Source organism: Mus musculus, chromosome 6 (assembly GCF_000001635.26).
Source record: "Mus musculus strain C57BL/6J chromosome 6, GRCm38.p6 C57BL/6J".
Lineage (NCBI taxonomy): Eukaryota > Metazoa > Chordata > Mammalia > Rodentia > Muridae > Mus > Mus musculus.
This window is the reverse complement of record NC_000072.6, coordinates 48373440-48392160: the sequence shown is the minus strand read 5'-3', so window position 1 is coordinate 48392160 and position 18721 is coordinate 48373440. Positions and strand designations below refer to the sequence as shown.

Genomic DNA, 18721 nt, shown 5'->3' with positions numbered 1-18721 from the left:
ACATTTTCTCTAAAATATGTGTATCAGAATCAACTAACAAAATATACATAGAAAAAATCTCTTGTGCAATGTATGGAAGCATAATCTGTCAATAAAATGCTGTTTGCCCATTAACATAGGCAGGAAATAGGGAAGAGGAAATTTGGTACAGAGAGAGGATTTTTGGATAGACTCAGGTACAGGAGAGTTTCACCCCAATGCTGAAAGAGACAGTTACATGAAGACAAGGAGAGGTAATCAAAACCAATCACATTGTAGCACATGGAATAGAATAAATGAGTAATTAAGTTATGAGTTATTCAGGGTACAAGCTAAAGCTTTTGAACTACACATTTATTCAGAAATAATAAGTCTTAGGGTCATTATTTTAGGGAACTTGTGCACAGGTGGAAAAGCCTGTGATTACAACTATAATCCATGTAATGATAAATAAGAGATTGAGAAAATTGCCTATGAATTATTTCTAGCAGTTTTTACACAAAATATTGACATAAAGTTGGACTGTTTAACATTCCCAGTGGAAGATCTTTCCAATGATACCTTTTAACAGGTTGAACATTTTTATAAGTAGATGCTGTGAAAGCAAACCTTTCCCTATCCTGCTCTTGCAAGGGGATAGTAAAAAAGCCCTGTTTTTTTTTTTTTCTTCCTCAGACATTATTCCTATAAATTACAGTGTAATCCACTCTGGTATAATCTATATTATTGTTAGAATTCTTGATGTTTATGCATTAAGTGTCACTAAAAATACACTTTTCATTTTTATTTAGAAAAAAAATCTTTGACTCTCTTAGGATAAAAATTTAAAGATATAAACAGAAAGAAAAAATATGGAAAAACAGGTTCACAAATATTTTTAAAAATGAGGATTTAGATTATTAGATTTCTAGTATTAAAGAAAAGGGCTCTAAGATTTAGTTCATACATGTGAATTTTTTTCTTTACCTATTAAGGGAAATATATTCTGTCAAAGGAATCATCAGTTTTGCTTTTACAGGCTCATTTTGAACATTTTAATAGACAACATTTGTTTTAATTCAAGTCTTCATTTACAACACAGTGTTTGGCCTACCCCACTGAAGGACATTTGTCAATGAACTTTTATTTTAGACTAATAAGAATTTTATGTTGAAGTTTTAGCTGAGACTGATCTCTGTTAAAAAAAAAAAAATCAGTGAAGGCTTCTCCAGAACCTTGTATAATCTTTGTAAATGAGGTAGACTTCTTCCCAGGGTCCTCAACTTTGTCCCAAGCTCTTAAAGCCACCATGTGACATTGTTCTATAGTGACATCATCAACTGTAATCTGTTCTTGTATATCAGAGTACTAAGCTTCACTCAGCACTGGTCTTTTACTGTATTTATCCCCCCCAGCTCTATTTTGCTGTTCAGTATTCGTGGCTTTGTCTCTCTACCATGTTAACCATTTCATCTGCAGACCAGACTGCAGTAGAGCTGTTACCAATACTTTCCAGTCTTGGGGGATAATTCTGTTTTGAGTAGCCTTAAATCTGTCATTTCTTTAGGATGACGTCCTATTTTTTTTATTTTTAAGACAGAGTTTCTCTGTATAGCCCCGGCTGTCCTGGAACTCACTTTGTAGACCAGACTGACCTTGAACTCAGAAATCCACCTGCCTCTGCTTCCCAAGTGCTGGGATTAAAGGCGTGCGCCACCATGCCTGGTCATGACGTCCTAACTTGTCATAACCTTTTCTCACACATTTAGTAGACATATGCTGTATAAGTACGGGGAAATCTGATGTGATCTTGTAACCGTGAGCTACACTTCCTCCAACCCTGGTGGTGCAGTTGGTTGGAGATTGACCCTCTCTTTATAGTGAGCTGTTTCATCAAATTGCCATCCTATTTTTAAACATTTTCTCTGACCCTACCCTCTTCTGGCAGTTTCTTTCCCTCTTTCTTCCTTCAGGGAAACTCCTGCTCTCTTGCTCAGTCACTGGGACTGAATCTTTTTCTTCTCTCTTTTCTGGTGCTCTTCCACCCACAACCTTTTCATTTGCACAGCCAACTCTGCAACCATTTCAGAAATGAGAGAGAAGAGCAAAGAACCCTCTTGTTTTTCTATTTCAGCCATTTTTTTGCTACTCAGGATCCTCCATTTCCACCTGCAATTTTTCCAACTGCTCAGCCATTCTTCCAATCTTTGAAACAGAATATAGGAAGAAGAAAAAGAAAAATCAGCAAATCCCCTCTAGGAGCAAAGCAGGGTGGCTGTGGTGGTGGTGGAAATCCCAGCAGTAGCAGCTGCAATAAATTTTTCTTTTTGCATCTTGAAAAAATAACCATTCCTTTATCTCTGCTGTTTCCTCTGGAGCATTTGAAATCAGACTTCCTGTTTTTATCCTTAATTTTTATGCCCCATGTTGAAGTGCCACTTGTAATTGGTCTTTGCTACTTTATGGGTTCTTTTTCTGACTCTTTATACCCTCTCCATCCCTGGTTTTATAGTCAGTACCATATCCCCACACCTGGGATTAAAACAAAAACATTTTTATAATATTTCTGTGGTTTCAAAGAAACTAAAATTCCAGAATTCACACTACAGATAACCTTAAATGGTAACTTCATACTCTAATTTCATCTTTGCTGATAATTCACTGTTACCCCTGTGTTGATAGTTAGTTTTACAACCTCCTTTTATGGAACAACAAGAACAAAACAAAACCCTAAAGTAAAGAAGGTGAATGTGACTTTGAACCTGGGACCGCTTGACTACAGCTAAATGCTGCCCTAATTCTAATCCCAGTGTATTAAACATACACTAATTGACACTTTTAAATCTTGGCAATACATTGAAGGCTCCAGTAATTCATAGCTACTTCTGCATGTCTGAGGAGACCTTGAGTGTGGGTTAAGTTGTATCTTGAATCTTTGTAAAATACAGCCCTATTCTTGATGAATGTGATCTAGCTGGAATATAATCAAATGGAGTCATGCTTAGGTAGGATGGCTCTGATCCAGTATGGCTGGTGTTTATATAGGAAGAGGAGAGAAGGCACACACAGGAAAGAAGGTTGTGGGGATAAAGACAGAGATGCACAGTGTGTGTGTGTGTGTGTGGTGTGTGTGTGTGTGTGTGTGTGTTTATTTACAAGATGAGGTGGACCAAAGACTGCCAGCATCCATCAGAAGGTAGAAGGCCCTGTTGATCAATGGCTTTATTCCAAACTGTTTTCTTTCAGAGCTATGAAGTAATATTTTTTTTGAAGCACCCAATCTCTGGTGACCTCTGACCACAGCTCTAAGAAGCTGATTCATCTTCCAGTTGAGTGACATGGTCTCTGTTCCTATCAGACTTCCCATCTTTGATCCTCATCTTCCCAGGTTTGGGTAAAGTACCAGCAGAGAGCGTGATTACCTCCATAGAAAGTGGAGACTTTAACAATCAGCTAAGTGCCTTGTTATACCAGAAGAAACAGCATCTCACTTTGAACTACACCATTCATTACGCCTCAGTTTGGACATCCCAGACTCTTTATTTATTTATTTATTTATTTATTTATTTATTTATTTTTAGGAAGAAGGAGATTACAAGATATTATCTCTAGGAACTAGAAGAGGAATTGACCTCTAAGGAAATAAAATAAACCCCATACAGGCTAGAACAAAGCACTTATGATGATAAGAGGTTGCTGTGGGGTGGTAGAATTGCTGGTTTGGGGGTGGGCCATAGTGAGGGAGTGTGTTGTGAAATAAGGATGTAGACTTTGGGTCAAAGTTGAGTGATCTCTTACAAACAACAGCTCGTGTCACTGAACTTGCACTTTTGAACCTCATTTCAAACGAGCCTGATTTACTGGGCTGTGATGGAAATTATGTGGGAAATTATAGATGAAAGGCTAGTCACATATGTGGCACACAGTATTGCCTTGTAGAAGCCACTATCCACCTGTTTCACTTCAATGTTCCTCGGGAGAGTGAAATCATTGTGGTTTTTCCTACTAGGGAAAAGACACAGTTTTCTTCCCTCTTCTCCCCTCCCCTTTCATCCCACTCTTCTTCAAGGGAAGCAGGACCTGGCTTTGTCTTCTACTTCAGAACATAAGAGAGAGATAAAGGGGTTGTCTTTGTTTGTTTTCCTATCATTCGATATCTACTGTGCACCAGTCTCAGCTCAGCCCAGGGAAACTGCTTTTTTATTTGGCCCTATTTTTCTACTCCATGCATATGCTGGTCTAGGACGTCCAGGTTATTCTCAAGAATATACTGGGTTTGCGGTTTCCTTGTGTAAACTCTATCTCTAGTTTCTGCCACCACACATGAAGCAAACAGGTGTGGAGTGTGCCAGATGACCCCTCTGGGCAGTGGAATTAATGTGATTGGTGGACATCTGGGCTTTTTAAAAATATATTTATTAATTAATTAAGATTAATTAAAACTAAGTATAATTTTGTGTCTTTGAATGTGTTACCTGCATGCATGTATATATGTGCAGTGCATGCATGCTTGGTCAGAAGAAAGTGTCATATCTCCTGTGAATTTTCATGTGTGTACTGGGAAACCTGATCTTCCATCAGAGCAACAAATGCTCCTAACCTCAGAGCCATCTTCTCAGGACCAACCTGAGTTTTTTACTAACTCTATTCCAGGATGTAAATTGTACCTCAAAACTCTGAGACTCTCTTCCTATAGTCTCCAAAACAAACAAAGCAATAAAAAAATAAATTAAAAATGAGATCCTACAGGACAAAGAAGATAGAAAAGCTAGCCAATTTTCATCATTAAAATTAAGTGTAATACATGAAATGCCAAGTTAAAAGACAAATAAACTGGTGGATTAAAAGTAAAGTCAATCAACTACATATTTTTGTTTCTGAGAGACACATCTAAATATTAGAGTACAAATATGCTAAGAAATAAAAGGATAGAGGGGAAAAAACTTTCAATGTAAGCACAAACTAAAACAATTCATGACCAGTAGCCTGCACTGTGGAAGATACTTAAAAGAATTCTACGGAGAAGTAAGGAAGAAAGACAGTGGTAAACATTAAAGGTCAGGAAAGAAGTATGATGAGAAGAATGGCTGGAAACAAAAATGAATTAAGAAGGAACCGAACATGTTCTATTCAGTAATCCATGACACTCCTTCACTGAACAAGGGAGAAAACAAACAAACAAATTTACAAACAGTGTTTGTCTCAACCAGGAATGTAATCTGACAGAATTTCAGGAATCACAGTGCTCAATGACCACCCTAACTATAAATGGTCATAAATCCCTTTCAGTTAAAAAAAAATGCAGACTAGCAAAATTGATTAAAAACTGGAGCCAACTGATTTTTGTCAGGAGGAAACACACCCCACCAGCAAAGACCCACACAGACTGAAAATGAAAGGACAGAAAATGATATAAGCAAGCGGACATGGAAGACACCTGGAATACATATATTTAAGCTAAAATAGTGAGACAAAGAAGCACTATATGTTAAGAAAAGAAACAACCCGCCACATAAATATAATGACAGGAATATGTACCCCAGATGCTGATGCTCCTGATTTCATAAAACTAACACTACCAGGCATAATGAGCTGGATAATTTGGAACACAACAATAGTGAGTGATACCAGCATCCCTCTCTCTTTGAAAAATGGGCTGTTCAGACCCAGAAAATGAAGAAAGGTTTCAGTGACACATGCATCAAAGCCCCATTGCACATAGAGTTTTTCACCACTTGTAATACCGAACATTTCAGAAACAAACGATGTCTTTAACTTCTGGATAATAATACTGTTTTCAAAATGATGCCTTCTCTGAGCCTGTGACTCGCTCACTCCAGAAAAGTGGTTCCTGTATTCATCTCATATACTAACTGCTTCTTCAAGTCTCAAGATCTAGTTTTGGAACAACCCAAAGTAGGACACCAGATTAAAGGAGAAAAATTACATACCATTAAAATAGAAGAAGAGTGAACACATATTCATGGTTTTAGATGTTTTTAGCCAATTAGGACAAGGGTGCTCCAATAAATCTCTCTAAACATAAAAGAAATCCGATTAATTGTAGGATATTAAAAGTTTTCCATTGAAACTCAAAACAAGGTAGAAGTATTTTTGGTAACTACATCAAATCTTTGATAAATAAAGATCATAGCCATGGAGAAAGGAGTTGATAAAAATAAACAAAATATATACTTTTAAGAGGAGAATGTATAGGTGAGAATATTGTAGATCATCACGCACATAAGGTCAAATTAGAGACCATCCTTTACCTTTGGCTGATAACCAACAGTGGGATAGTGCCTCATACTCTTGGCACCAAAACTTAGGGGTACAACATTTTGAAAGTTAAAACCCACAGTTACATCCATCTTAGGCAAAGCTCAGAGTTACTGTCACATTTGTTTTGGCAAAACAATAGTTATTTCAGACATAGCATGACAATTAATTCTGTCTTATATCCTTTCCATTTATTTTAGCTTATGTTTGGTTTGTAGAACATTATTTTGGGTAATACATCTGGGCCATGATCAGGATCTTGGAAATGCCAATTGTGCTTCCAAGGCAGACATTGCTGTTTGGGACATAGAGACCTGAAAAGTGTCTAAGCAGACACAAAATGAAGTCAGGACAAGTCACTCCAATGTGATTGTATACATAGAACTTTAAAAAAGACATCAAAGGTGCACTAATTAGGATGTTTAACGGTTCCACCAATGTTTCTGGATTCAAAGTTGAAATCATTATATCAATGATTATATTTCAGTGTACCAGCCAGAAACTGGAAAAGGCAGAAGTTACACTTAGAATAACATAAATGTTAACTGTCTGTATGAGTTAATTTCCTTATTGTTGTGAAAAAATACCTGGCAAATACAACTTCAGGAAGGATTTATTTTGTCCTGCAATTTTAAGAGGGATGTAATCTACCGTGGTCAGGAAGGCTTGGTGGCAGAAGCTTGAATGGCTGGTCACATTGCTTCCATCATCAGGAAGCAGAAGGAGATTCATGCTGCTTTTCACTTAAATCAGGACCTGTTCAGGCTGGGCCTTCCGTCCCCAGTTTATACCTTTCTGGAATCACTTTCATGAATATCCAGGGATCTGTTTCCATGGTAATTTTTAAATCTAGTCAAATTGATAAGATTAACTGTCATTCCTCCTAATCACAGATGAGCAAAAATTACACAAAAATGCCTGCAACTACAAAAGTCTGTGGGAAGAAACTGATGAACCAAAATATTGAGAAGACAGATGACTTGTAGGTTAGAAACCTAGTTATCAGAAATATGTAGATTCTCCCTGCATTTGTCTAAATCACAGATGCAAGTTAGTAAGAAATACTGGAATTATGTTTGTGTTTACATGTGTTTAATTGTACAAATAGTTCCTAAAACATATAAGTACAGTAGCAAAAAACATTTAGGACTTAGATGAAATATAGAAGGATGTGTTGAACCAGAGTTCAAAGCTCATTCAAGAGAAAGAAAGGGAACATAGGCCTCTCCAAAGATGGTCAGAAATTCAAAGGCTCAGGCTAGACCCTTTAAGAAGAATCCTCTTGGTATGGTTTGAAGGTGAAATTCCCCCAAGGGCTAATTAATGTGTTGAAGACTTGGTCTCTCCCTTCTCCCCAAGCTTGTGGGTCTATGTTGGAGACAGTAGAAGTAAGGAAGTTACTACAGTGTTTTTGTACATATTTTTCATTTTTGGAATTATAATTATAATATAATTGAAACATTTTCCCTTCCCTTTTTCTCCTTCTGACACCTCCTATGTAGCCCCTTGCTATCTCTCAAATTATGGCCTCTTTTTCTGTAGTTGTTAACACACACACACACACACACACACACACACACACACACACACAAACTTCTTAATATAAGCTACCCAGTCCATATAATATTAATTGTTTGTACATGATTTCAGGGCTGACCATTTGGTATTGGATAAACAGTTAGTGTGCCCTTCCCTAAGGAAGACTATTTCTCCTGCTCACATCATTCCTTAGTTGCTTATAGTTCTTTGTGCAGGATTGAGGCTGTGTGAGCTTTCCCTCTTCCATGTTACATGTCTATTGGTGTCATCCTTGTTCAGGCTGTGGTTAGGCAGCCTCGGTGATGAGACTTCATGGATGTATCACATCAAACATCCTGCTCTTCTGGCTTTTACAATCTCACCCTGCCCCTCCCCACTGTTTCTTCAGCAATGATCTCTGAACCTTATGTGCAAGAATTGTACTGTAAAGCTGGGTGTGGTGGCAGACACCTTTAATCCCAGCACTTGGGGGGCAGAGGCAGGCGGATTTCTGAGTTCAAGGCCAGCCTGGTCTACAAAGTGAGTTCCAGGACAGCCAGGGCTATACAGAGAAACCCTGTCTCGAAAAAAACAAAAAACAAAAAAAGAAAGAAAAAGAATTGTACTGTAGAGATATCAGCTGGGACTGGGTAATGCACGATCTCTTATTCTTTGCATTTTGATCAGTTGTGATTTTCTGTAATGGTCTACATCTGTTTTAAATAAAAGTTTTCTTTCTTCTTCTTTTTTTTTTCGAGACAACGTTTCTCTGTGTACCCCTGGCTGTCCTGGAACTCACTCTGTAGACCAGGCTGGCCTCGAACTCAGAAATCGTTCTGCCTCTGCCTCCCAAGTGCTGGGATTAAAGGCATGACCACTGCTCGGTAGAAGTTTTCTTGATGAGAAATGAGAACTACACTTACTTGTGGGTATGAGGATAAATATTTAGACCGTAGTTAGGGATTATGGTAGTTTGGTAAAGTGGCGTTTATAGCTTTTCCTACAAGATCCATGATTCCTCTAGCCCCAAGTAGTTGACTAGGTTTCCAGTAACATGCATGATTTCCTTTTTGTTGAGCAGGCCTTACATCCAATTAGAAAGCTGTTGGTTAGTGCCACTATTGCACTTTTAGAGTTATTGTGTCATTCTGGTTGATGTCGTGGTTCATGGATGCCATGGAAGCTTGTATGGTGCCTTCTGGTTACCAACCATGAAAGTTAGTCCTCAAGAAGGAAGCATTCAGGTCAGATCCTGCTCAGGTCTTCTGGCTCCTGTGTCTGAAATGCATGGTGTCTTTGGTAATAGGAACATGCTTTCCACCTCTTGGGAGGAAACCAAGGGCTACAGTAATTGCCTACAATGTTTTGGGAGTCTCTTTTATAACTCTGACCACCAACTCAAAACTGGGGGTAGAAAGGGTACTTCTGAATGGCATTTGGTGCCTGGCTCTTTCTATTACCCTCTTTGCTTCCTGGATGCCATATCCTGAACAGCTTTTATCTACCACACACTTCCTTGTGGAGTTTGTGCCTTGTTGTGGGCCTAAAAAAGTGGAGCCTACTGCCCTTGGAGATCTTTAAAGGACATAAGTAGACACATGCTTTTTCTCTTCAATTGTTTCTCTCAGGTATTTGTCATGGTGACAAAAAAAATTGATATTGACAATGGTTGCTGACAAAGGCAGTATGCAGAGCACTAAAGAAAGCTGAGGAAGATAAAGCGTCTAACAAAGGGAGTTGACAACTGGGCCCATATAGAAAGAAAGAAGCTTGTTGAATCCTGACCTCTACCTCACAGTACATCCTAAAGACAGTTTGGGAACACAGTGACTGACAGTCAACCCAACAAAGTTTAGAGGATAATATAGGAAAATATAGGAAAAGAGTTACTTTTAAACTGAACAAACAGCACACATTACCATAAAGAGAAGGTCAGTTAAGGCATCAGCCTTAAAATGACTTCACGTCATGAGTAGGCATCATTAGGCAAAGTTCTGGAGTTCTGGTGCACAGGCTGGGAGACGGCTCAGAGGCTAGCAACACTGGCTGTGTTCCTAGAGGACCTGGGTTCAATTCCCAGCACGGATATGGCAGTTCACTGTCTGTAACTCGAGTTTCATGGGGTCTGATATCCTCTTCTGGCCTCTGAGGCCACCACACACACACACACACACACACACACACACAGAGTGCACAGATACACACACAGACAAAACATTCATGCACATAAAATAAAATAATATAAATCTTTAAAATGGTTCCTTTATTCCAAGAAATCTAGGAGCCTGTGCCATTGCATAGGTTTCAACTTCCACTGTGCTTCAGTGCTGCTGAGATGATTGGCTTCCTGCTACTGCTCTCTCTTCCCTTCATTCTGTACTCAGCCACACCAAAAGTCAGGAAAATGCTGTCCAGTGGGGTGTGCGCAGCTAATGTCCAGCTTCCTGGGAAGGTAGCCATGGCTACGGGTGCTTACATAGGCATTGGGAAGGAGAAAGCTAAAGACCTGGCCCAAAGAGGAGCCCATGTGTATTTAGCTTGCTGGGATGTGCAAAAGGGGGAGACTGGTGGCTAGTGAGATCCAAGCCACCACAGGGAACAGTCAGGTCCTGGTATGGAAACTGGACCTAGCTGATACCAAGTCTATTCAAGCCTTTGCCAAATATTTCTTAGCTGAGGAAAAGCCACTGTGTATTCTAATCAACAATGTGGGCATGATGATGTCTGCCCCTACTCCAAGAGTGCAGATGACTTTGAGATGCACATTGGAATCAACCACCTGGGTCACTTCCTCTTGACCTGTTTGCTGCTAGAAAAGTTGAGGGAATCAGCCCCGTCAAGGGTAGTCACACCACCTGGGAAGGATCCATTTCCATAACCTGCAGGGTGAGAAGTTCTACAATGCAGGTCTCACTTACTGCCACAGCAAACTAGCCAACATTCTCTTCACTAAGGAACTGGCCAGGAGGCTGAAAGACTCCAGAGTGACAACATATTCTGTCCACCCTGGCACAATCCATTCTGAACTGATTTGGCACTTATCTTTTATGAGACAGATTTGGCAGCTTTTCTTCTTTTTCATCAAGACCCCTCAACAGAGAGCCCTGAAGAGCCTGTACTGTACCATAACAGAAGGTCTCAACAGCTTAAGTGGCAGTCATTTCAGTGATTGCCACTTGGCATGGGTCTTTAGCCAAGCTTACAAGGAAACAATAGCTGTGGGATGTCATCTCCCTATGGATTGGTAAGTGATGGTTTAGACTCAAAAGAAGATTGGAGATGATGTTTGTCCTTCAGAGTGGCCAAAACCTTGAACAAGAAGAGCACAGAACTTCAAACCTTGCCTGCCTGGCATCCAGTTAAATCCCAGTACACTGCCAGGTTCCTCTAAACCTCTTGAATTTGTACTGACTTATTTTGCTCCTGCTCCTGCCAGCATTTCTAGAGGCATCACTGACTAAGTCAGAGCACCTTCATGCGACCTACACAGCTACTATTTTCCTTTGGAAGCTACTCCTAACCAGGAGCATGGAAGTATAAACTTATTCCCTGCAGCATCTATGCTTCTCAATGACCGATTGCAACACCTGATCATGAAGGGGTCAGCTAAGGATTTAAAACCATAACTGAAATACAGTAATAGACAGCTATAGAAAGGCACACCATCTTAATCACCAATTGGTACGGCAAGAAAACATCCAAAGCACAAGAATGAAACTAAGCCTCTATTTAGAAATGTTATCCTAAGGATTGGTAATTATAGTTCATAATCTTCCAGAGCATTTTTTTATATTAGCTTAACAAGATGTTCATTTCAGGAGTGTGTGTATAGATATAGGATGACTTAGCATTGACTGCTGTTCCAGAGGACCGTGGTTCAATTACTAGGACCCACATGGTAACCTATAACTTCAGGTATAGATGATCTAGAGGACCTAACAGCCTTATCTACCTCCAGGGGCAATGCAAGAATGTGGTACACAGATACACATGCAGGTACCCATATAAATAATTTTGTAAAAAAAAAATCAATTTTGAGATTGAAGGTGCATTTTTGAGTTTGAAGTTTGCCATTTCCTTGGGCTGACAATTATATTTTAAGCTTGAATATATAAGACTGAGGACCATAGCCTTTAACTTCTTTTTTTTTTTTTTTTACAAAAATAATTTTTTTTATTACATATTTTCTTCAATTACATTTCCAATGCTATCCCAAAAGTCCCCCACCCCCTCCCCCCCACTCCCCTACCCACCCATTCCCATTTTTTGGCCCTGGCGTTCCCCTGTACTGGGGCATATAAAGTTTGCACCACCAATGGGCCTCTCTTTCCAGTGATAGCCGACTAGGCCATCTTTTGATACATGTGCAGCTAGAGACAAGAGCTCCGGGGTACTGGTTAGTTCATAATGTTGTTCCACCTATAGGGTTGCAGATCTCTTTAGCTCCTTGGATACTTTCTCTAGCTCCTCCCTTGGGGGCCCTGTGATCCATCCAATAGTTGACTGTGAGCATCCACTTCTGTGTTTGCTAGGCCCCGGCCTAGTCTCACAAGGGACAGCTATATCACGGTCCTTGCAACAAAGGCTTGCTAGTGCATGCAATGGTGTCATCGTTTGGAGGCTAATTATGGGATTGATCCCTGGATATGGCAGTCTCTAGATGGACCATCCTTTTGTCTCAGCTCCAAACTTTGTCTCTGTAACTCCTTCCATGGGTGATTGTTTCCAATTCTAAGAAGGAGCAAAGTGTCCACACTTTGGTCTTCGTTCTTCTTCAGTTTCATATGTTTTGCATATTGTACCTTATATCTCGCTATACTAAGTATCTGGGTTAATATCCACTTATCAGTGAATACATTTCATTTGAGTTCTTTTGTGATTGGGTTACCTCACTCAGGATGATGCCCTCCAGGTCCAACCATTTGCCTAGGAATTTTGTAAATTCATTCTTTTTAATAGCTGAGTAGTACTCCATTGTGTAAATGTACCACATTTTTTGTATCCATTCCTCTGTTGAGGGACATCTGGGTTCTTTCCAGCTTCTGGCTATTATAAATAAGGCTGCTATGAACATAGTGGAGCATGTGTCCTTCTTACCGGTTGGGACATCTTCTGGATATATGCCCAGGAGAGGTATTGTGGGATCCTCCGGTAGTACTATGTCCAATTTTCTGAGGAACCGCCAGACTGATTTCCAGAGTGGTTGTACAAGCTTGCAATCCCACCAACAATGGAGGAGTGTTCCTCTTTCTCCACATCCTCGCCAGCATCTGCTGTCACCTGAATTTTTCATCTTAGCCATTCTGACTGGTGTGAGATGGAATCTCAGGGTTGTTTTGATTTGCATTTCTCTGATGATTAAGGATGTTGAACATTTTTTCAGGTGTTTCTCAGCCTTTCGGTATTCCTCGGGTGAGAATTCTTTGTTCAGCTCTGAGCCCCATCTTTTTTTTTTTCTTAAAGATTTATTTATTTATTATATGTAAGTACATTGTAGCTGTATTCGGCCATTCCAGAAGAGGGAGTCAGATCTCGTTAAGGATGGTTGTGAGCCACCATGTGATTGCTGGGATTTGAACTCTGGACCTTCGGAAGAGCAGTCGGGTGCTTTTACCCACTGAGCCATCTCACCAGCCCGAGCCCCATCTTTTAAGGGGGTTATTTGATTTTCTGGAGTCCGCCCTCTTGAGTTCTTTATATATATTGGATATTAGTCCCCTATCTGATTTAAGATAGGTAAAGATCCTTTCCCAATCTGTTGGTGGTCTTTTTGTCTTATTGACAGTGTCTTTTGCCTTGCAGAAGCTTTGGAGTTTCATGAGGTCCCATTTGTCAATCCTCGATCTTACAGCACAAGCCATTGCTGTTCTATTCAGGAATGTTTTCCCTGTGCCCATATCTTCGAGACTTTTCCCCACTTTCTCCTCTATAAGTTTCAGTGTCTCTGGTTTTATGTGAAGTTCCTTGATCCACTTAGATTTGACCTTAGTACAAGGAGAGAGGAATGGGTCGATTCGCATTCTTCTACATGATAACAACCAGTTGTGCCAGCACCATTTGTTGAAAATGCTGTCTTTCTTCCACTGGATGGTTTTAGCTCCCTTGTCGAAGATCAAGTGACCATAGGTATGTGGGTTCATTTCTGGGTCTTCAATTCTGTTCCATTGGTCTACTTGTCTGTCACTATACCAGTACCATGCAGTTTTTATCACAATTGCTCTGTAGTACAGCTTTAGGTCAGGCATGGTGATTCCACCAGAGGTACTTTTATCCTTGAGAAGAGCTTTTGCTATCCTAGGTTTTTTGTTATTCCAGATGAATTTGCCGATTGCTCTTTCTAATTCGTTGAAGAATTGAGTTGTAATTTTGATGGGGATTGCATTGAATCTGTAGATTGCTTTTGGCAAGATAGCCATTTTTACAATGTTGATCCTGCCAATCCATGAGCATGGGAGATCTTTCCATCTTCTGAGATCTTCTTTAATTTCTTTCTTCAGGGACCTGAAGTTTTTATCATACAGATCTTTCACTTCCTTAGTTAGAGTCACGCCAAGATATTTTATATTATTTGTGACCATTGAGAAGGGTGTTGTTTCCCTAATTTCTTTCTCAGCCTGTTTAATCTTTGTGAAGAGAAAGGCTATTGACTTGTTTGAGTTAATTTTATATCCAGCTACTTCACTGAAGCTGTTTATCAGGTTTAGGAGTTCTCTGGTGGAATTTTTAGGGTCACTTATATATACTATCATATCATCTGCAAAAAGTGATATTTTGACTTCATCTTTTCCAATTTGTATCCTCTTGATCTCCTTTTGTTGTCGAATTGCTCTGGCTAGGACTTCAAGTACTATGTTGAAGAGGTAGGGAGAAAGTGGGCAGCCTTGTCTAGTCCCTGATTTTAGTGGGATTGCTTCAAGCTTCTCACCATTTACTTTGATGTTGGCTACTGGTTTGCTGTAGATTGCTTTTATCATGTTTAGGTATGGGCCTTGAATTCCTGATCTTTCCAAGACTTTTATCATGAATGGGTGTTGGATCTTGTCGAATGCTTTTTCTGTATCTAATGAGATGATCATGTGGTTTTTGTCTTTGAGTTTGTTTATATAATGGATTACATTGATGGATTTTCGTATATTAAACCATCCCTGCATCCCTGGAATAAAACCTACTTGGTCAGGATGGATGATTGCTTTAATGTGTTCTTGGATTCGGTTAGCGAGAATTTTATTGAGGATTTTTGCATCAATATTCATAAGGGAAATTGGTCTGAAGTTCTCTATCTTTGTTGGATCTTTCTGTGGTTTAGGTATCAGAGTAATTGTGGCTTCATAGAATGAGTTGGGTAGAGTTCCCTCTACTTCTATTTTGTGGAATAGTTTGTGCAGAACTGGGATTAGATCTTCTTTGAAGGTCTGGTAGAACTCTGCACTAAACCCATCTGGTCCTGGGCTTAGCCTTTAACTTCTATTATTTGTAAATTAATAATTTTTATGTGCTTGTTCCGGCCAATAAACCGTATTTTAAAATTAGTTTCTGGTGATATTGGAACACTTTTGACAATGCAGTGATTAATTGAATTAATATTTTACTTAATTTATATTCACCTTTCAATAAAAATAAAGGTTCTTTTCAACTACAAAAGGAAAAAAGGAAAAGAAAAGAAAACTACAAACACAGGGCTGAAGCTATTAATTAGTCAGCTGAAGGTCCCAGGGTTGGTTTTCTTTCTCCTGGGTTCCCATTTGTCCTTCCTTAAGATCACAGCTCTTCCTCCTTCCTGGTAGGACACATTCTGTCTTACTGGTGGCTTTAGGCTGTACCCTAGGAACACTTCTCACAGTGCTGCTGTGCTGGGTCCCAGGCCTTCTCCTGCTCAACCCTCACTTCCTGCCCACAGGAAGCAGCCTGCCTACCCCTGCTTCCATGGAGTTCTTTGAATTCTCACAGCTTTAAATATCCTTCCCACAATGCTTGGCAGTGTATCCTGTGGCTGATGGGAGAGAACCAGAGAACTTCAGTGGCCCTATGGAACTCCATGCAGAAGACAGCATCCCTCCACCTCTCTGGCTGGGCAAGCAGAGAAGAAGCTTCTGGGTCACCTCCTGAGAAGTGGCTAGGATTCCAAAGCAGAGGCCTGTGGGTAGAAGAAGATACTTCCTTAAGAGGAAAAAGATAGTGTGTGTGTGTGTGTGTGGGGAGAGAGAGAGAGAGAGAGAGAGAGAGAGAGAGAGAGAGAGAGAGAGAGAGACAGAGAGAGAGACAGAGAGAGACAGACAGAGAGAGAGAGACAGAGAAGAAATGCAGAAAAGAGAGAATTTCACATAGAGGAGCGATAGAAACAAAGAATGCCCTGGTAAGGGTGAAGGAGTGTGGGTTCTACCTGGAAAAAAAAGAAAAAGAAAAATGTTCAATATCTGATGACCCACATGTGGAAAATTATTCTGAAAGACATTTTAGAGATAAATCAAAGTTTGTAAAAAAATATAGATATTTAAAGAAAATAAAGCAGCTAAAAAGTTATGGTATATACCTTTAATCCCAGCACTCCAGAGGCAGAGGCAAATGGATTGTTGTGACTTGGAGGCCAGCCTGATCTACAGACCAAGTTCCACGACAGCCTAGACTACACAGAGAAACCCTGTCTTGACCAAAAACCAAATCAAAGCAAAATGAAAGCAAGAAATATTGTCACTACCCCCAGGAAAAGCAAACAGTTCCATGCAAATTCTTAGACCTACTTAAGCATGCCATTCATACTCACTACCACACACTCATCAAAATAACATGAAGGAGTGGAAGTGACATGCTTCTCTACACAATGATGCTAATAATTCCTAAACCTGATTACTGTCAACTTAGCTATACTCACTTAACCCCACAGTACCAGAAGAAACAACCAAAACTATGGAAAGTAGGGCCTGTGTGTGACAGGAAGACTATACGAAGAACTGCAGGGTTTTATGATAAGCCTTTAAACAATGTTTGACTCTGAAAAATAATTGTGGGTGATACTTTGATATAAGGAGAAACATATGCAACAGTGGGCACATTCATGTAGTGGAATAAAGGTCACACTAGAGCTGTCTCCATTCTATGATGGTTTGCAGAACTCCTTCATTGTCCAGTCAGGACCTGGGGAGTCCACAACCTTCTCCTGCCCACACCCTTAGGATCTAATCACAGCTCCTCAGGCTGGAGAGATGTGTTCAGATACAAGTATTTGGGTGACTCAAAAAGTTAGGCCTAGCACCTTCCCCTGAGGCTTTGTGGTATATAGCATAAAGTGTGGCATGTAAATCCTAGAGTCCCTGTAGTAGTAGTAGTAGTAGTAGTAGTAGTAGTAGTAGTATGTGTGTGTGTGTGTGTGTGTGTGTGTGTGTGTGTAATATATATATTTAACTGTCTGTTACTCCCACAGCCTGAAGGAAGGGGGAAGGATGTGAGCAGGGTAGAGCTGGGGACTGGACAAGGCGCTCTCTAGGTTGAGTTTGCGAAAGAATCAGTGCTAGTCTTACCAACTCTCTAGAAATAAGTATACATTTCTAGTATATTGTAGAAATGTTAGGTATGAGAATATAAAAGGTAATTATTAGTCCCCTATCACAGAGCAGAGAGCTCAGGGGTAAAGCATCTGGCTTCCGGGCATGTGGCTTCTAAACCAGTAAGGTTCCGGTTTAAGTCTGGGTGCTTCCTGCTAAGTTTTTTTTCCCCTCATAGAAGCTGTTGCTCATACTCATTTCTGCTTTTCTTTTCTTTTTTCTTCTTCTTTCACTTATTCAATTCTTCTGGAACTACTACTCTGCCTTCAAAAGGTCCAGAATGAGCCAGCAGAGGACTCACTGTGAAGTCCATCCAGGTCACTCTACTATGACTCCGTTTCCTAGGAAGTGACTCCGAGACTCACTCAATGAAGGAAATCCAGTCTGAAGAAGCCTGAAGGATTGATGTGGTTTGAATAACGCCTCCCCCATAGGCTTATATTTGGAAGTTTAGTCACCAGGCACTATTTGAGAAGGATTGGGAGCTGTGGCCTGATAAAGTGGTTTTGGCTTTGTTGGAGAAAGCATGCCATTGGGGTAGGATTTGGGGTATAAAAAAGTCCATATCAGGCCCAATCTCCCCCGCCCCCATCTGTTTGCCTGAGGATCAAGATGTAGCTCTCAGCTACTGCTCTAGCACCATGTGTACTGCCATAGTAACTACCATGATGGTAATGGACTAAGCCTCTAAAACTATAAGCAAGCCCCCCATTAAATGCTTGTTTTTCTACAAGTTGCTTTGATTGTGGATCATTGTAGGCTTAGATTTTTCAAAACCTACTTTTTTCCCTATATCAAAACCTACTTTTAATAAGGGCTCTTAAATGCTTTAACCTCCCTTCTAGCCTACCACCCACTAGAGATAGTGGAAAGGAAAAGTTAATAGAGCAAGGAAGGATGTGGACCTATTAAGAAATATTTCTTTGGAGCAAATCCAATCTGCGTTGTCAGGATACCAGAAGTTCAGGTCACAGGAATCAGCAGTGGCAGCTTGATCCACTCATAACACCATTCATGAATCAGCAATGACAGGCTGATCAAGAAGAAACTGCAAGACTCTCCCAATTAGCCCCAGTCAGTGGAAGCAGCAAGAAGCCTCCAGACACCACCAGAAGTTTTTTGGTGTGTTTCTATGAAGTCATGACAAATGGTGACCAACAAAGAATGGTAAGGTGTACCAATACTGCTCAGCATCATTAGCAAAGCTCAACGATGCCCAAGGCCTGCCAATACCATTTGGCATCGTCCATTTTTCGTTGAGCTATATTTATATCCTTTCCAAACATTATCCTGTCCCGCGTGATTCAGTTATTCGTGGGTGCGAGGGGGACCGCGAACCTGGAAGGAAATGGGAATAAAAGAAAGAAAAGTAGGAGACCAGGAAGGGTACCTATCGAGGTCTCGTTTATTAGGCTGAGGTGCCTTCT

The 18721-nt window shown here is 40.1% G+C and overlaps 1 long non-coding RNA gene and 1 pseudogene across 2 annotated transcripts in view; both read left to right on the top strand.

Annotated features, from left to right (window-relative positions):
* Gm16630 (predicted gene, 16630) overlaps window positions 1-18721 on the top strand; it is a 264503-nt gene that overhangs the window by 3248 nt on the left and 242534 nt on the right. Inside the window, exon 2 of one of the 2 annotated variants that reach the window (NR_152251.1) lies at window positions 17568-18027. The exons of the other annotated variant lie outside the window; for it this stretch is intronic. This is a non-coding gene — a long non-coding RNA (predicted gene, 16630). Of the gene's footprint in view, window positions 1-17567; window positions 18028-18721 lie in introns of those variants that run through there. 2 annotated transcript variants of the gene reach the window in all.
* On the top strand, window positions 10060-11200 carry Gm7880 (predicted gene 7880; annotated as a pseudogene).